This window comes from Stigmatopora argus, chromosome 12 (assembly GCF_051989625.1).
Source record: "Stigmatopora argus isolate UIUO_Sarg chromosome 12, RoL_Sarg_1.0, whole genome shotgun sequence".
Taxonomy (NCBI): domain Eukaryota; kingdom Metazoa; phylum Chordata; class Actinopteri; order Syngnathiformes; family Syngnathidae; genus Stigmatopora; species Stigmatopora argus.
Genome location: NC_135398.1, coordinates 10,680,160 through 10,698,792, shown reverse-complemented (window position 1 = coordinate 10,698,792; position 18,633 = coordinate 10,680,160). Strand labels below are relative to the sequence as shown.

The window sequence follows — 18,633 nt, the reverse complement described above, 5'->3', positions numbered from 1 at the left end:
TCAATATAATTGATTGATCTACATACTAGTGCCAGTCTATGTAAGACCTATGTTAGAACGGAAGTTTTTACAACCTTGGACAGGGTTAGCACCCAAGAAAATAGATGGATTGTACATATTGATTTCAAATGGTCAATATTAGGGACTCTTAGCAGGCTAAGTTAGACCTCATAAGGACTTGAGTATGATTAGAGCACATCATACCTGTCAACCTCTGCCGATAACTGCCCTTATAAATGATTATGATTCCCCTTACAAACCCCCCAAAAACCTTACAAACACCGTACGAGTCGTATGGTGTTTGTAAGGTTTTTGGGGGGTTTGTAAGGGGAATCATAATCATTTATAAGGGCAGTTATCGGGAGAGGTTGACAGTTATGGCACATTAAGTTAATTTCAAATTACATTTCTCCCAATGGTAAGAATGACGTATTTTGATTTTGAATTGGTGTGACGTTGTTGCGTCCATACTGCCCTCTTCTGTTGCCACAAGCAGCCTAGTCTGCCAACACATCACATCCACACCAGAAAACCAACAACAGTCTCTCTATTAGGCAGAGACAGGGTATACAATAGACAAGGCATTTCTAAGCCGTTCTGAAAGCAGCAGATTTGCAAGATTCATCCAAAAGACTCAGTGTAATAATTCATTCTTTTCATTATTCATCATTCCTATTTTGATGGACAATAAATATTTCATGGGATAGATTTCGATTGCTATTGATTATTTATTCAGGAACATTCAACTTTTAAAATGGAGCACATACTGCATGACAGCGGTGACATACACAAATAAATATCGATTTTGGAATGTGATTAAGTTTACATTTCAATTTGAAAATGTTTCCCCAGGCTTTTTTTTTGCTTTTTTCCCATAGTGCAGAAGTAACATCCTTTTGTGCACTCTATTTACCCCTGGTTTGCTTGAGGCTAATGTCTCAATAATTTCACTCCTTTCTCAGGTCCTTCCCACAAAGGACTTAACTAATGATCCGTGGACAAAATGAAGCATTCAAATTTATTCATTAATCATTCATCTCCAGCTCATTGAAAATGCTAAACTTCTACAAAATTAAGATTGAATATTGAAAAGTGATTGAGGGAGACAGCTATCCGGGTGACGTAGACCGCGGCGCATCTAGCCGAAGCCAAAGCGCAACCTTTGAACGACAACCACGTTTTGGTGAAGGTGTGCTTGGTGCTAGTTAAGGTGATCAGTTTTGGCTAGTTGTAATTAGATCTCGGAATCTGGAGAAGCGTAGAATTTCTGTCAACACGGCCTGTAATTATTCTCTTTTCCAATTAATGGTGACATAGATTAATTATCTGATGAGGCAAAGCCAATTGCAATCATTCACCCAGCTAAAATTAGATCAGTCCTGACAGCAGCATGAAAGTCACCTGTTTCATTGTTATGGATCTGCAGTGAGTAAAAGAGGGGGGGGGTGAGGGGGGCTTGTAGATAGTGAAGCGTGTGAGGGTAAGTAAGTTGTCTGGTACAGGTGACTGTCCCGAACAGAAGACATCTACTTGTCCAAGCTGAAGTGGAAGCTTTGGAACACAGAGATCAGCTCAATTTCTTGTGACAAGGCCTATAGTTTGAAAAGGTAACGCAATAATTAAAACGAAGGAGAGCGTTTTGAAATGAAGTCACTGCTCGTGGTGTGATACTTTATTCTGAGAACAAGAGACTCTTGGTCAACCAAGTGCGGGTTCACTGCTCTTCTGTTCTCAGCATGCAGTTTTTCTATTAAACTGCCTGGCACTGTCAACTGGCTAGAGAATGTGAGCCAGCGCAGCCATGCAGAAATTCTCTGACTAACAATTATATCAGAAACAGGATCTTGGATTACTGTCCCATGAGACCGGGACGGTGGGCGTCTCCTCCAATCATTACCGGCCATTCAACAAGGCTCCGCGCCGCTCTCCACTGTTAGCCATTGTCAATTATGCCATCCCTGGTGTAAACCCCACGCAACACAAAGCTGAACTGCCAGTTCCGGCTGTAGTATAGCAGGCTGACAGCGCGCTGCATTTCCTCCCCACTCCACTCCCCAACAGCACATCTCCTCCACACTGAGGTTTGCGAGCATCCTTCCCTTCAAGCTACTTTCAAGCAAAACCGCATTGAGCTCGCCGTAGCCTGACCTTCCTGCGGCCTCGCTCGCGGGGTCAAGTAGACATGATGGATTCGTAAGAGCCCCGGCAGGATTCGGTCCGGCTAGACCAGGCTAATACCCTATTGATTTTTTGCTTACAAACTGGCAAATGGCACAGCTAATTCACGTCGCACTCAATTAAAAGCTATTAGTATCTCTGTTCAATTCTTAATATTCCGACAGTCCTTTAATTTTGTACTTTTGGGGGGCATCGCCTCTTCTCACGAGGAGCTAAAGTGAGTGCTGCCTGCTCTGATGGGTCTTGCGTTGAGCTGTGACGGGTGACGGTGCGGTGCGCTTGAATACACCGGCTCTTTTGTCCTTCACACTCTGCAGACCGCTGATAGCTCCTCCCCACCCCGCCTCGAGCTGTGTGATGTGCCGGGGTGGCTAGTGTGTGCGTGCGTGTGTGTGTGTATATGTGGGGGGGTCTGGCGGGGCTGCATTCAGACGCTGGGCCAATGAGACATGGCTACCATCTGTAATGTCCGGACCGGGCCCCTCAAAAAGCATGTCAGCAGTCTAAGGAGTGTGTGCAGTCTGATTGAGGAGGAAAGCAGCTGACATTGTTTGCACTTGGTAATTCCCTGGAAAAAATCAAATCAACTGTGCCAGCACCTACGGCATTTTACAACATGTGTAAAATAAGAACAACATACCTATTCAATCTGTTATCAAGCGGGTGATAGTTGGGATGAAATCGACACTCAAAGGTGAAAGTGGCCATTCCCTGATGCCAGTACGCTACCTGGCTCTGAACTAATGCCGGACAAAATGATTCATCACTGTCTCACTGTCCGCTGTGACCTCATCTCACATCACAGCTCAGATGAGATGATGATTACAATCCTAATTGAAGATCCTTACATCTCAACCTTGCGGAAACTGAACTGACTCGTCTACGTAAGAGACGCAAAGCAATTCAAGTGCCCCCAATACCATCTCAAATTAATATTAATCAGTTTATACAGTGATTGGTCAGTCAGTAGCATCTGTAACCTTGCAGACATGTATTGGAACGTCCACTTTTCTGAGGACTAATGGACAGATACGAACGGTTCAACGCTATAGCGCAAATATGTGAACAATTTCTTTTATACAAATATGAATTTACTTATAATAAATTAAATAATTGGAAGTGAATCTAATAACAGCAATTACTTTACGGTGAAAGTTAAAGAGAACAGAAGGAAATGAATTATTCAATTATCTGTACCAAGCCTGTACACTGCCCACAATTAATGGATGTGATCTTCTCTAGCATGTGTATGTCCCCCGTTTTAAACATTATCAGTGATTACACAGAAACGATGGTAAAAGAGTTAACTTTCTTTTGTTTTAAAAATTGGCCAAAATCCTTCTCTTTTCAATTACGCTCTGTGTGCGGTGAAAAAGCTCCCTCAAACTTAATAAAAATGTGATTCACTACATCAAGTATGTATGTAATTTGGTTTATAATTTTCTCAACAACATAAAAAGTTAGTTGAATGGGAAAGGCTTGACAAAAAAGTGTCTGATTGAAAGGATGACATGGCCTTGCCTCAAAACTCTTTTAATCATTTCAATCATTTGGTGCTAATGCTATCATTAACTGCGAATTATACTTGGGGGGGCATGCGTCCACTCAAACCGTTATCTTTTGCTAAATATGGAACATGTATATCAGGTCCAGTGTTTGCTTTTTTGGAAGCAATAAAATGTATTACAGAGAGAATTTTACAAAAAACATTCACTGTTTTCAGCTTTTGGCCCCAAGATTCGCATGAATTTCTCTACCCCTGACTCGGCAATAAGCAATGCATTTGTAATTTATGTATTGAATACAGCGTAATTCACAGTTTAATGGCAAATTGAACCACTTGAGTTGACCTGCATACAAACTTTGTTAACTGGAATTATGTCTAGCCTTCATTAAAAATAAAACATCCATGCAGCAAACTTGTCAACATTTCATTCGGATAAAGTGTTGGCATTACAACATTCTTTTTTTAAAAGTGGCATAGCAGGTGGGTATATAGTTTAAAGCCAAAGCTCGTGCTTTGTAGGACAGTTCTGAAAGATACATACATTCTTCAGTTTACCATTGTTTCCTTTTTCATTTTTGTGGAAACGTGGCATAGTCTACCACTAAGCTATGCAAGTGCAGCAGTGCCGTTATAATTATCATATTACAATGATCCAGTGGTGTGCCATCAGAGCCTTCAAGGCCTTCGAAATATCTGAATCACAGACTGGTGTTAATTATATTTTGACCATGAATACTTTTTAAATAATTCCAAATTGTCTGTTAGCTTCCTTTCATTGCTTTCCCCCTGGTTGCACTGCTTCCAGAGGTGTGTTTTCATATTGAAGCATTTAACCAATCACATTTCAGCCAGTATTTGTTGCCAGGGTCAGAAATCTGCCTCAAGGCCTTCACAATCAGTTCTGCAGGCTCTGCTTTTATGTGTCGCAGCTGTAGCTGCAGTAGAGGTTTTATAGCCATAAAATAGTTTTTGAGGGTTGGATTGATTCCGATAACTGAAGGCGCCACTAGAAAATTCACGGACCGCCACTGTAATGATCATATTTTACTGAAAAACATTTTCAGTCAAACAATTAAATCCTATTGCGCTTCTCTATTACCTTTTCAAACAACGTAGACGTGAACAGTCCGCTTTGCTTTTTAGAGGAAAAAAATGATAAAGTCTTTACGCTGCAAAATGCAGTGAAGACTTTTGGGGTATTTATTTATAAAACAGCAGGCAGGTAAGCTAAGTATTGAGCGACTTGAGGATCTTGTCTGGGATAAAAGTTGAATCACTTTGTAATGAACGGTGACTTACATACAAATACTGTACCTGGGCTGTTTTTATTATCTGGTCGGTTTCTCGACAAAGAGCCTGGCAGCAGTCCAGCTCAGCCGCGCCACCGAGGCTGCGTTGTCTGAAGTATTTCACCAAAGCTTTGTGCATCCTCTCCCGCAACAAAGAAATCTAGGGGGAGAGAAGGCAGAGAAAAGGAATTGGTAAGGCAGGGAGAGGAAATTAATGGCAGTGTTCAAGAAGAATGATGGAGGGGAATAGAGAAAGCAGTCAATAGCCCATTCTGCAGTACACGGGCCTGACAGGAATTTCACAGTCTCTTGGTTTTTCTGCCCACTCGTGTGCACTCATCAGAATCCAGTCACATCTGGCTGCCAGGATGGGGGGTTAATTTTCTCTAAATGCTTCAGCAGTTTTGTTCTAGCTGAGGCAAACTCTGTGACTGCAAAGCTGATGAGTAAAATATTTCTACTTCACCCAGTTTAACTTTACACCAATCCCCTCAAGACATATTTTATACGTACACACGCACCTATGAACCCCCCACCGAAGGCAGAAATTATTCCTAGGCTCTTGGAAAGGCATGCTGCTTGCTTTATTATTTGAACACAGTTTCACGCAAAAAGAGCTTTCCGTCCTGATTGATGACATGGCAGCCAACCCTGCCCACCTCAACTCTTTCCATAAAGCTTAGCATTGCCTTAGTAATATGTGTGGTAGTGTTGGAAAGTGAAGGAAATTAGCTAAATCGTCACCTCCTAGAGAAGAATAAAGACAAAAACATGAAGGAAGACCCTTTTAGGAAAGATGAGCATAGGCATACAAACATTATCAACATGGGATAAAAAAAGAAAAACAACACTGTTAGATCTGTATTTAAATATTCACAATAGGGATGTGTGTTAAATTATAATATTTTGAACTTCCATTATCTTGTATGAGACAAATTGAGCATCAAATGTCAAGTTTTCATAGAAGAGTTGTTAATGGCAATTAACTTACAATTGCTGATTTCTTTTTTTTTTTTTTTAAATAAGCAAACTAATTGAGACTGAATAAACACTTCTGTAAATGGTTCATGCCAAATGATTCATTCAAGATTAGTACTGTATTTTTTAAGAACAGAAGATGAGGACATGTAGTTATAGTTTTAAGATGGAAGCCAATAAAGCTTAAGCACATCTTGAATGGAAAAAGTGGTTAGCACCTGTGCACCACAGTTCTGACATCAAGAGTTTAATCCTGGGCCACAGCCTTCTGATATGGAGCTTGTATATTTTCCCTGTGCCTGCGTGGGTTTTCTCCAGGTACTCTGGTTTCCGATTAAATCCCGACAACAAGAATGTAATGCTGATTGAATCCTCTAAATGTTGAAAGTGTGTGTGTTCTTTGGGGTGGCAACCAATTCAAATTCATCAGCATAAACAGTGCGGAACATGAATGAACGTTTGAATCTTAAATTTAAGTCTCTACACAGAGATTTGCCACCATCTTGTGCCATCTGGGTAATTTCAAACCTTTTTGGGTGGGCGTCAATTCTTCACGGGCCTTTGGCGCCTTTATGAAACACAGGCTTTGGAATGGTTCAATTGTCTTTTCCAGCCTTCATTTATTGCTGTAGGTCCAATAATAAAATACTTCATTGTGACAGCACAATTGTTAATTTACATGAGTTTACCTTGACAAAGTTTATTTTTACTGCTTTATTCTGGTGAATGTCTGTTGGTGATTTTCAGCTTGCAACAATTGTAAAGGCTGTTACACAAGAAGTGCCCCAAGACAGGAACCAATCAATTACAAGCAACCGCAAAATGTAGTACACACATTTCTAAGTGGGGTATGGAATGTTGGCATTAAAATGTTAGCAAATCAGTCCAACCAGGAAAACACACGCGGATATGTAAATTTGTTTCAAGGGGTCTGAATCTACACGTTGACATAAGCTTGTTACAAATGAAAATAATCTAAATTTAAGCATATATAGCAAAGAAGCCAAGTGGCTGCTGTTGTGAGAGTGTTGAGCGAAGACAAACAAAAATGGTGGAGGGCTGAAGCCAGTGTAAAAGGAAATCAGGCTTTGATCATGAGCGTGGAAAATCCTGTGCACAGGATTTTATTTTTGCATGCATTTTGCACCTGATAACATTCATGCAGTTAGATGAGGAATTGCTGAAGTAAATGTATTAGTCAGTTTTTTGGAACAAATAATATGTATTTTCTCATCTTGAGGAGAGAACAGGCTCTTTCTGACATTAAAGCTGTCAACTGCAATTCTATTCCAATTAAACTGTGTCACAAACTATAAAGATTAAATGGGACAAACACTTGTCTCCATCAAAACGTCTTCCAGTGTTATTTTAGGACCAAGAAACTCAAGTATGAACTCGCATACAAATATAGCCAGTTTGGTTGGTGGATTGGGGTTTGAAGGAAAGAGCATCAGATTTGTGGCACTGGATGCAAGTGGGAATCATCATCTCGCTGTCATACACTTCCACTTTACGTTAAGAAGTATAAATACGCCATGACAGTAATAATAATAACAATGAATAATCTCAGCATCCAATCGATTCATGTTCAGAGACTACTACAATGTATTCCTTTGATTGTTTCAGATGCTATGCACATGTATCAATAAAGAAGAAACACCAATATTCCTTCATTTGCCGAGCTGCTTATCCTCACAAAGGTCGCAGGGTGTGCTGGAGCCAATCCCAGTCAACAATGGCGTCACCCTCAATATATGCTCATCTTAAATGACAGCTAACCGATTTTGAATTATATGTTTAAAAATTGATACTTTCTGAAGAAAAAGTATGACTTTTCATGTTGCGATCTGATGTCTGCTAACAGACAGATATCCCCTGAATTAAGTAAAATCCTTTCTGTTTGCAAAAATGTATGCATGCTGGTTTTGTCATTCAACACATGCTCAGTTTTTGCCCAGTCATTGCTTTTCCCCCTGGTTGCACTGCTTCCAGATGTGTGTTTTCATATTGAAGCATTTAACCAATCACATTTCAGCCATTATTTGTTGCCAGGGTCAGAAATCTGCCTCAAGGCCTTCACAATCAGTTCTGCAGGCTCTGCTGCATTAAACAAGCGTCGATAAGACTGTTGCTTTAACCAATCAGAATTCGATTTGGTGCCTTCTCGCAGACATAGGGATACGTCATTGCCTTCTCACAGGCGTAGGAATACGTCATCGCTTTCACCAACTATGATTGGCTAGTGATAGATTGGACTAGCCAGAGCTACCAGACTGTATCTGGAGCGAGCTGCACAAGCAAATATATTGTTGTGTTGATTTCATAGCGGTTTTGTCAACCCGCAATGGCTGAAGGAGGAGAAGAAATGGATTTGTTTTCAGATTTACTGTCAAAGCCATTTTCAAGACGGACTTTTCAAGAAAAAAAGCTGGACATCATTAAAAAAAGGTCGGACAACTCCTAAGCAAGCAAGCCTGTCACAACCGGGAACGAACATTTTCAGCACTAAATCGAATGAAAACGTTTGCCAGAAATATGACAGGATAGGCGCGACTTTCAGCATTAGCTTCGATGGCGATAGAAAAGAAGGAAGAAAGAAAGGAGGATGGATATTGTGTACAGTTAAAAAGGATTTTTGGTGAGTAAAATATGGCTATATTCCTAAATAATATTTCAATTGTATGAGGTTATTATTGATGATTTTTTGTGTCGCAATTGTAGTTGCAATAGAGGTTTTATAGCCATAAAATAGTTTTTGAGGGTTGGATTGATTCAGACATAGCTGTAGGCGTCGCTAGAAAATTCACGGACCACCACTGATATATACTGATGTTAACTGGTCAAGATAAATCATCAACTTACTGATAAAGCATTCTCAAGTAATATTTCATAAATTAGCAAAACTGAGAGCTAACCCAAACATTTTAGAATTTGGAGTCTTACCAAAATATCTGAAAAAGTCTTCTATAATTGAACTAGGTATTAGTTCATCTTAAAACATCACTACATAACAGATCTAATGAGTGAGCCTTCAATTCAATTTAATGAGCATTTAAAATCTTATTGTACGTAGTTTTTTTAAAATATATATATTAAAGTTAAGATACGCTTTTATTTTAATAATGGCAAAGCTTATTAAAGGCCACTTGGTGACAGTATTGCTCAGCAAACATCTTGATTTAATTAAGTGGCTTTGGATAGTGTAGTAGTGTTACTTAATTGTATTTATTTATTTTTAAATCTTCAGCAGCACCTAAGAATGTTCACATTTTGCAACAAAGTTTATACAAGGGTGTAAACAACATACTACATGTCAAATTAGAATGAGAAATATAGCACACCAAAAGAGAAAATGTTAACTGATGTGTTTTTTTAAAATTTCACTCACTTGAAGATGAATAATTGCCGATGCAGCACAACACACAGCACGAACGCCAATGTGGGCAAATATGTAATGCATATTAGATAAGTGAACAAACAGAATGACGACAGGAAGAGTGATACAGATGATTTAAGTGTGTTAAAATTGTGTAGGCGGCCTGGTAGACGAGTGGTTAGCTCGCCGGCCTCACAGTTCTGAGATCGTGGGTATGATCCCAGGGTCCGACTTTCCTTTGTGGACTTTGCATGTTCTCCCCGGGCTTGTGTGAGTTTTCTCCGGGTACTCCGGTTTCCTCCCACATCCTATAAACATGCAGGGTAGGAACACTCTAGGTATGAGTGTGAGCGTGAATGGTTGTCCTTGTGCCCTGCGATTGGCTGGCCACCAATTCAGAGTGTCCCCTGCCTGGTGCCCATAGTTACTAACTGGGATAGGCTCCAGCACCTCCCACGACCATTGTGAGGATAAGCGGGATAAAAAAATGAATGAAAATTTGTCAAGAATACAGTTATTATGCACTGATAATTAAGGCTAAATAGCCAACACCAATAGTGGACAACACTCAACTCTGGTGTCTGTCTACATGTCACCCTATTCCCGCTGCCACTAAATACTATTTAATTTCTACCTGGAGACATAATGGAGTGTGTGTCCCCTTATAGTAAAACCAAACATCTACAGTGATAAGTCGAACCCACCAGAAAGAGGGCCTGTAAACATGACAAATGCCTACCATTGATTTTGGGTTTAATTACTCTATGCAGCTCTGACAAAGCCCATCTGATGCTGTTGTGAAATGTAAATGGAACAAATTACACTTGGTTGCGCATAAGAAAACTGATAGCGTCTGCAGTTTGCGTTGTTTACTTACACTATACGTACATACACTGGAATATGCGTATTTAGGTGTGAGAAAAAAAAGAAGTGAAATCTCCAAAGTGGAACATGATTCATTGCAGAATGTTGGTTAACTTCAAAGATGTGCTCATTAAAAACATGTCCAATAGGGAATAAGATAAGATAATATATTAATTAGTTAAAGGGTCATCATAAAACATGTACTTGCTCAACAAGCAAAGTTTCAAGTAACACTTTAAATTCTACATTTATCATACTCATTTAGTTGTTTTTACTTAGTTGAAGTAGCTAATATTGAAGTGAGACAAATGAACAAACAGGAATTTTCACATGTTGTAATCTGTTTCATATACTCCCAAAAAGGTAAAAGAGAAAAAAATAAAACACAAATCCTTGGTCAAGTATGATTTCCTGACATCTCACGACCACAAACTTTCTTTTCTTACTTACTTACTTTGTTTAAACTTTAAATTGGTCCACTTTACTGTTGAGCAGGAGTCCACAATCCCCTTTGAAAACAAGAGCTATAGTTACTTTTTGGGAAATGATTAATGTGAAGAACTACCATTTGTGAACATTTTTCTAAACTATCAAAGTTGCTCTAATTACATTTAATAATAATAATAATAATCGGACATAGGCTTTGTCATCATCATTGACTTGACAAAAGCCTGTTTGATATGTTGGTCTTAGTGTGTAAATTTATGTTAACACAGGGATCATTATAATGATTTCTTAGTTAAAATGAAGTAAAAATGGAACACAATTTTCTTCTATCAATCTTTGCCAGGATTTCAATTTTCAAATGATGACTTCTACAACATTCCTCAAAAATCATATTGACCCGTCACCACATACTTTTATTGTACTTATTTATATCTCTCACTGTTTAAACTGCTGAAGGAGTTTTAATTGTGGTTTAATGTACAGCACAGGTGTCAAAGTGCCGGCCGGGGGCCCAATCTGGCCCGCCGCCTCATTTTGTGCGGCCCAAGAAAGTAAATCATGAGTTTCTATTTTAGGATCAAATTCAAATGATGATAGATGTTATTTCAAAAAGCATTTTGTAAAATCTAAAAATAAATATACAAATATTTTCTGTTTTCCACTTTAAAAAAATATTTTGTTTCCATTTGAAATAAAAAAAACATGATTAAAAGACATTTTCCAATACTAAGAAAAAAAAGCTCAAATAAACATTGCTCTAGATTTATAAAAACGCACTATTTAGGGCTTTTGATCCAGTTCTTTTAATCCAATTTAAAAAAATTAAAAAAATCTAGATATTAGATCTAAAATGGTGCGGCCCACATGAAATGGAGTTGACGTTAATGCGGCCCGCGAACCAACCCGAGTTTGACACCGTTGATGTACAGTATCTATACATGTATTCATATACTTGCAAGAAAGTGAAGTATTCACGTTTTCATATTCTGAATGTTGAATTGGGGGGCTCCAATTCAGGGTGTATACATCACTTTTTGTCCAAACTCCTTTGTGAAAAGATCTAACTCATTCACAACGCTAATGAGGACAAGCCTATAGGAAATGGATGAATGAATATTTGAATGCGACAAAAGGTTAAAATGCTATTGTAGATTATTTTTCTAAGTCTGTGTGATTAAAGTAACCAATTTTACTTCAAATTGACTTCTTCCCATCTTTTTATTTGCCAGGGACCATTGTTATGGCATCAAATTTTGTCAAGTGCGAAGACGAAAGCCTTTTCTTTGCTTGACTAACTCTTATCTGGCTAATGGGAGTTGTGTCTGTGCAACTTCTAATTCTTAAATTGTCTCACACCAACAACTTCCTTAAAGTTGCTGCACTTGGATGCGTGCCGGCTTAAGCTCCATTGCCTTTTCTTGTTTTGAACTAATGCATTCTTGATCACCGTTTAATGAAACTATATACCACATGGCGATTTCACATTAGATAAGCCATGTGAAACCCCCATCAGCAAAGAGGGCTCTGGATGGGGCTGATAATCCTGCAGATGAAAACCTTACAATGAACAGGGAGGGCTTCCTCTTACAATTCCCGGTGCTTTTAAATCCCAAATCCAAATTATATGTTTATCCCAAAGTGTTGCTGGCCCACAGGTAACAAGCAGCATCCCCTTGCGACACGCATCATCAAATACATCCAGACAAAAGACTAACAACTGTGAGTTGTCATTTGTGGGAAAAGCACTTAAACAAGATTGACCATGGCTTGTAGCTTTAATTGCCCACAGCTCTTTTGTTTGCATCTTGAGGGGAAGCATTGGAACGAGCAACGTTCTGATGCTAATCCACAAATGAACATTGCCTTTTTTGGGTGATCATACTTGTGTCGGACACATCAGGTCATGTGATTAATTGTCAGCATGATGTCGCATCCCTTTGTTTATTTTTTTTCTCTCTCACCGTGGCCATGAGATGCATGTCTCTGTGTTGTAGACGGTTATGAATATCTGAATTCAAGGTGCTCATTACAACAACCGTGGAATCTCTTTTAAAGTTATCCACGGATAAAGAATGCATGGGGAAAATGTAGCGTGAAATCTTAAAGGTGTTCAGGAATGAAAGTCATTGTTACACTTATGCTTAGGTACTGAACAATAAAGTGTACATGGTAATCAATGATGTGTCAGGTATTAAAATATATATTTTCGTTCACTGTATCTGAAGCGCCTTTGTATTGCTCCCACATCCATGTAAGGTCACCGATCCTGCCAATTACATTGTCATATCGCCTTGTCGCGGCTGACTGGAGCACAAAGAAAGTACATAAGAATAGCTGTCACTCACTTAACTGTTATCAAATGTTACAGGTCTTTTTCTTTACGTTAGCGGCTGTCAAGTGGTTATGTTTTAGGTCTTTGTCTTTTCTGAGTCCAGCAAGAGTGTTAATTTGCTCGCACTGCTTTTTGTCTTTTTGGAGCAAATTTTGTCAGTCTCTAATCACACGTACAATTTGTTTCAACTATTGTCAATTTAAGGAAAACTAGCGGTCGTATAGGCGGTTCGGGACCTTTTTTTCTGAAGATACCTTTTCGTATTCAGCATGAAGTTTATGAGGAATGAGCTTGGATCTTGTACTATTTTGCTTGAGAAAATATGGTCAAATTTATCATATATGGTTTATACTATATGTCAGTAATTGGGCCACATTCGACTTATTCTATCTCTCGTAACCTCTATTATAACTTTGCAATTGTAGAAACTACAGAAATAAAGCCATCAGGAGTAGTTTAGAATTATACTGAACACCTCTGTTGTTTGTTATACATTTGAACGTGTACACATCAATAAAACCTGTTTTAATAGACAGACATTTCTATTTTAGTTGGACAAACTTAGTTTCTAAACATAGACCAGCTGAGAAGGCCTCGCTGGTACACTGCTGACATTTTCTCATTCCAGTTACCTTAAGTCCTTTCAGCACAGCCAACCTGACCTGTCACCTGATTTTGCTGTATTTCCATTTCACCCTGTAAGGTTAAAGAGAGAAATCCACAAGAGAGGGTTGAATTTCCCTTGACACTCATGCACAAAATGTACAACAGGTAACGGGGCTATGCCTTGAGTGACCCTGACCTGCTGTTCTTCCGTGAAGGTGAGCTCGTGCCTGTGCTTTAGGTCTGACCGAGTGAAGCTGTTTGGGGCTGCAGTTTGAGTCCCCCTGCTGAGTGGGGGGACAATTTCGACCAGCTCATAGTTGGTGAGCATTTTTTTCGCACAGCCGTCTCTCTGCCCTCTGACTAGATTGATATTAAACACCTTATGCTAAATGTATAGAAATATATAAAGAAATCAATAATTATTTAGATACTTCAAGTCTCCAAAACAAGTAAGATTACTTCAGTGCCTTAATATAAGTAGGAAATTGACATTCGTGCTTCTCTGCATAAGAGAATATTTTAAAAATGGGTAAAAAAAAGTTACGAAATAAAAACATGATAGAATAAATGTAAAAAGTATGTAACAGGGGGTCCATTTTTTGATAGAGACCATTTATCAAACCACTAGGAACCAGTTTTAATTTCTGAAAAAAAATATGATGAAGAGTGAAATTAGCTATTATTTTCATAATCGACTAATCGGACAATTAATTCAATGATTAATCGCATAAATAGCACTTTTTCTGCAATTACCTTCACAGTGGAAAAAAACAAACAACTAATCAATGGGTGAAGTGGTTAGACCTTACGTCTCCATTAAGTTGCCCATTTACTGAATTGAGGTTTTTATATAGTGCAGAGATTTACTAGTGACATGCTATCAGCCATCAATAAAGAACATGAGATGTTTATATCACTTATACAACTACTTATACAATAATATGTGGGAACAAAAAGATAGTTCTGACATTGTTAACTTGATCTATGGTCCTTACAAGTGCTTTCCCCGTTGCTTTCTAGTCTCCAATGGTGTATTACCAGATTATTTTTTTGTCATCTGTGGTCTCTTTCTCCTTCTTAAACTTCTTATCGAGAAATAAAAGATCATTTTGTGTCTTTAAGGAAACTATATTTGTCCCAAAGAAAGACAATAGATAGCCACGACTGAAAACTGAACAAGAAAATAGATAAATAAATAAAGCTGGACAGTACCTCTCCATGTGCCGCTTTGATTTGATCGATGATGCCCATTTGCAACTCCTGTGCCTTTCTAACTGGCAATTTCCACTTTGATAAGACTGACGTTGTCCTTCACGGGATGATTCAAAACTTCAACTTGAGTCTCTTTCTGTTGGGTTTGTTCATTGTGTCCTTTTTACTTTTAGATGATATTTCAGGCAAAAAAGATTTTTAAACCAAGTCTTTGATCTGGGTAAACAAAAGAAACAATACATTGTCATTAACTCTTTGGCTTCCATCGATGGCACATTCATTTCAACCGTCAGTTCAACTCTATGGCTTTTCCAAGGGTGTTTTGATTTTCTTCAATAGAAGTGATAATGAACAACTTCCTCCTTGAATGGCAACCCTAAGCGCTCTATATTGGTCATATGTTTGGACAACATGACCATTGGATCTTGCAATAACGATCTGATGATACATCAGTTTCTCATTCAATTATGTATGACTCCTGCAGCTGTTGAGTATATGGAAACCTATACACTAAGTGGGTAAAGGTTTGAAAAGGAAATGGAATTTGTGATATATTACATAAAAGGTGAGTGTGTTTCTTCATTCTAGCAATACCTCTGAGGAACTTTCTTTGCAGTGTGCTTTAGTTTAAAGAGGGTGAAATTCTACTTTATTTTGTTCTTTTTTTTTGGTTATAGACGTTGACCTCGCTCCAAAATTGCAAGAAAGGAATGCTACATTGCACACTGCCTTCCATTTTTCAGGTTTTTTCCCCCGCTATGCATCCATTTTCTACGCATATCCTAATTATGTGCAAGCTGGAATATTATACCAGTTGGCTTTGGGTGAGGTGCAGGGTACACTTTGGATTAGTGGATTTTAGCTAAAATTAGGGTATAATACCTGTTTAGGGGAAAGTGGGACAAAGCCAGAGTACCTGCACAAAAACCTAAACAAACACAAGGAGAACATGGGAAACCCACCACGGAAGGATAGGCCAAGATTAAAACCCTAACTTCAGAACTGACGACAAAGCCTCTAGTTCTATTTCCATTCCATTCATCTTATGTACCGTGCATCCTCATAAAGGTTGTGGGGGTTGCTGGAGCCTATCCCAGCTGACATTGGACGAAAGCCAAACTAGATTTTATTTTTCATTTGAAAGTGTCTTTAGTTACCAGCGGTTTGGCTGGTTTTGCTGACATTTGTTAACCATCCCTTGCAGCTCCTATATGTGCTACTAGCACTAGGGCAATGACTTATGAGCAGGCCACAAGTTCGAGGTTGTCCGCAGGTAATAGTTGGGGGGTCTGCATCGTGAGAACATTGAAATCTGTGAACCAGACTTAAACGTTTGTGTATCACAAACAAACACTTGTTTCTATTTAACGAAACAAAGCTGCTTGAAATATACGTGGAGGTAGAACCATCGCTGCATAAACATCAGGACGCAGCAGATGTAGTTGGAACAAACACCCGCTCTATTTGAATAATTTGACTCTGCAAAGTAATTACATAAAATTATTTGGCTGTGAAACGTCTTCAGCGACTCCTTTACTCTCACTGGGGAGTGTGGTCGTATAGACTGACATGTTTTGTTTTTCCAAATGTCAGGGATAGAAAAACAAGAAAATGTCAGTGTGGGAAAAGGGCCCCATCTAGAGGTAAATACTGAGTAAAACATAATACATGCCGCATGGTATATTACAAAAATTGAGGCATCTATGATTGTTGCATATTGGCTCTGATCGCTATTTGGTACAGGAAAAATGAAGAAAAAAATCTATTAAATATGATTGAGGTGTAGTACAAAAACTGTGTATTTTCTATGGTCACTTCTGAATATTATTTTTCAATATAAATAAATGTATCCTCAAGTCATTAAACACCTTTGATTTTCCGTCCCGCTTATCCTTTCAAGTGTTGCAGGGGTGCTGGAGCTTAGGCTGGGTACACTCTGAATTGATTGCTAGCCAATCGCTGGGCACAATGAACCCAACAACCATTCTTGTTTACACCTAAACACAAATTAGAGTGTTCAACCAGCCCAAAATTCATGTTTTGGGGTTGTGGGAGCGAGCCGGAGTATCCAGAGAAAACCCACCCAGGCACAGAGCGAATATGCAAACTCCACACATGAAGCCCAGAGCCCGGGATTGAACCATTGGTTGTGTTAACATGCCTGTCATTACGCCACTACTTTATGATTTCAATATTAAATTAAAAAAAATAAACAATTGCAAAAGACATATTTGAAATGTTACGCAGTCACAATTGTGATTATTGAATGCTAATGATATGTTGTTTTTTCCTTATATTTGTATTACTACTAATTAGTCCTGTAAGCAGGGAATATTAAAGACAGCTCTCAGTATGATGCTGCTTCCCCCAGCGGTTTCATGCTGTGATGCTAAATGGTAATAAATGTCAACACTTCTAGAAAGTTGCACATAATTGTTGCTAATACATGAAAAATAAAATGTCAGCAAGCGATAGAAGAACGGTGTATTGGGAGTATCGTGGGTCACATGGCATCGTAGTCACGGTTGTCTTACGGCAGCCTTCTTAAAACAATGAATCATGCAAGTATATGAACATTAGAAGGTGCACATACACTACAGTATGAGAACAAATTACCTTTCTACAGGGACATATTTATGGATATTTAGGGACTGGGTGGGTCAACAGGTTAAATTTTTCTTCTAGGAAACTGCATCATCAATAGTTTGTGAGTGTTTTTTTAGTTCAACACTGACTGTTTGATCAGTGTAAATTATTAAACATGGAGACTGATGGGGGGCCGGCGGATCAGTGGTTAGCGCATCAGCCTAACAGTTCTGGGGTCCCAGGTTCGAATCCAGGTTGGTCCTCCAGTGTGGAGTTTGCATGTTCTCCCCGGGCTTGTGTGGGTTTTCTCCGGGTACCCCGGTTTCCTCCCACACGTCTGTCTCCACAAACCCTGTGATTGACTGCCCCCTCCCCCTTCAGCCTGAAGTTAGTTGGGATAGGCTCCAGCACCCCCTGTGATGTTTGTGAGGATTAAGCCGTTCAGAAAATGAATGAATGGAGAGTGATAATATTTAATTTCCAAAATCATCGTGAGTCTTGACGTTGACAAAACTGAGCTTCTATGTTTGCCTATAGTGGCTATATTAGAAAAGCCAACAAGGTCACACAGACTTCTTGTCAGTGTGAGTTAGATAGTACGAAATTCTTTATGTTTGTGGTTCTGGTTTGACGATGAGCATTGAGGGGTAGTATTGTCTAGTATTGTACATTCTTTGGCTGGAGCGACTTATGGTCAAAAAATTTGCTCGTTTGAGTAAAAACATGGCCAAGTAATTCTAAATTCAAGGCAGCAGATAGGCAGCATGTAATTTGTCTGCAATGCTGAAGAAGTTGATACATTACTTCGACTAGGGGTAATTTTCATGGGGGAAAGTGAATATCGACATGGAAAAGTGACTGTTTAACCCCCACTGAGTGGCTCTTTGCATGGCCGTTTTGGTTGATAGAGACCCAGTGTTTTCCAAAGTTGTACGTTAATCAACCAAAGCGTTGTCAATCGTCTTGCGCCGGTTGCTAGGCAACAAGGCGCTGGGTACCAGAGTCCTTGAGGCATTCAATAAAATTGGAAAAAAATCTTTCAACGTAAAGAAATGTTTGAACTCAAATAGGATTCTCTAATCAATGTACGAAAGTGAAGTATTTAACATACATAAGTTAGTATTTTAAATGCAATGAGTCAGAATCAAGACAAAAGACTCCAATCTAAAATTTGGATTAAAAACAAATATAATCTCGAAATATAATATCCAATATATTATTAATATATGATTAAATAATAAATATTTAATATATTATT

General features: G+C 38.8%; 1 protein-coding gene across 11 annotated transcripts in view; it reads right to left on the bottom strand.

Moving 5' to 3' along the window:
• klhl14 (kelch-like family member 14) overlaps positions 1-18,633 on the bottom strand; it is a 68,996-nt gene that overhangs the window by 25,207 nt on the left and 25,156 nt on the right. For 6 of the 11 annotated variants that reach the window (XM_077614620.1, XM_077614628.1, XM_077614630.1 and 3 more), the window contains 5 exons: positions 14,790-15,005; positions 13,774-13,962; positions 13,604-13,667; positions 10,647-10,701; positions 5,000-5,134 (listed from right to left, as the gene is read on the bottom strand). The gene's annotated coding sequence lies outside the window, so the exon portion shown is untranslated. The remainder of the gene's footprint in view (positions 1-4,999; positions 5,135-10,646; positions 10,702-13,603; positions 13,668-13,773; positions 13,963-14,789; positions 15,006-18,633) is intronic. The other 5 variants (XM_077614623.1, XM_077614622.1, XM_077614624.1 and 2 more) reach the window with 5 other exon arrangements.